This window comes from Etheostoma cragini, chromosome 13 (genome assembly GCF_013103735.1).
Source record: "Etheostoma cragini isolate CJK2018 chromosome 13, CSU_Ecrag_1.0, whole genome shotgun sequence".
In the NCBI taxonomy this organism is placed as follows: domain Eukaryota; kingdom Metazoa; phylum Chordata; class Actinopteri; order Perciformes; family Percidae; genus Etheostoma; species Etheostoma cragini.
The window spans coordinates 25,644,959-25,646,359 of record NC_048419.1 but is presented as its reverse complement, the minus strand read 5'-3'; positions in this window follow the sequence as shown (position 1 = coordinate 25,646,359).

Sequence of the window (1,401 nt, the reverse complement as noted above, 5' to 3'; positions counted from 1 at the left end):
GCATGTATAGAGCAGCATATCTCCACCAGACTCCATGTAAATAATCACTACTTTTAGCGTGTATAGAGCAGCAAATCTGGGGATTTCTGTTTCATGTTAAACTAAAAGGATCTTCCTCTTTAACTAAAAGGTCTATCTCCGTAGGGATCCATCCCATAATGTTGTCAGACACTTAGATTAATAACAAGTGTCTGTCAGCAGCAACAACACAACATTTAGTGGAATCTAACAAAAGTTGCTCAATTTCTCATTAACACTACATTGCAGCTTTTAGTCTTTTATTGCTTAATACTGGCCCAGTTTTAAAGATTTTTTTCCTGTATCTGTCATGGTTCAGGTAAAAAATTACCAGAGTTACCGTGTTACTCTGGAGGGCTTAACCAGACCTTCGGCCCAGATCTGGCCCACCGCCAAAAGCATCATAGATGTCCCCGGACAACAGTGTAAATACAAGACTGCAGACAAGAGACAGATCAACATGTGGATCCCTGATGTAACTTTACGCCCTGCAGGACCTTAGGGGGGGCAGTAGCTTCTCTGCAGGGAGTCGGGTCGCTGGTTCAGGTCCCAGAGTACGGAGTCTGGATTGGTAGCTGGAGAGATGCCAGTTCACCTCCAGGGCACTGCCAGGTGCTCTTGAGCAACGCCACGTACCCCCCCCCCCCCCCCCCCCCCCCCCCCCCCCCCCCCCCCCCCCCCCCCCCCCCCCCCCCCCCCTCACTGGCTGCACACTCACTCTGACATCTGTCCATTTATGTGTGTGTGTGTGTGTGTGTGTGTACCTTTATAAGTGTGGGTGGGTGTGTTCTTATAGGTGTGGGTTTGTGTGTGTGTCTGTGTGTGTGTGTGTGTGTGTGTATACCTGTATAAGTGTGGGTGTGTGTGTTCTTATAGGTGTGGGTTTGTGTGTGTGTCTGTCTGTGTGTGTGTGTGTGTGTGTGTTCTTGTATAAGTGTGTGTTTGTGTGTGTGTGTATACCTGTATAAGAGTGGGTGTGTGTATTCTTGTGTAGATGTGGGTGTTTGTGCGTGTGTGTATGTGTGTTCTTGTATAAGTGTGTGTCTGTGTGTATGTATGTGTGTGTGTGTGTGTGTGTGTATATGTGTGTGTAGTGATTTCTAACAAAAACAGAGTGTAACTTGTAATTCCCCCCCCACTGGTATATATAACAGTATTAATAATTATGATAAGTGTAATAATTACGTCGGGACAGGTAGATGCGTGCGGCCGTGCTCAGGCCTTTCCCCGGCCCCCGCAGCGAGGTGAGCAGGTCTCTGAGGGTGTTGTGGATCTGCGGGTCCTGCAGGGTGTGGTACCTCAGGGCCCGGAACAGCTGTCTCTGAGCACGCTCAGACCCTCCTGCGGGACAGATGGGACCACGTTAGCATCCGGGGGGGGGGG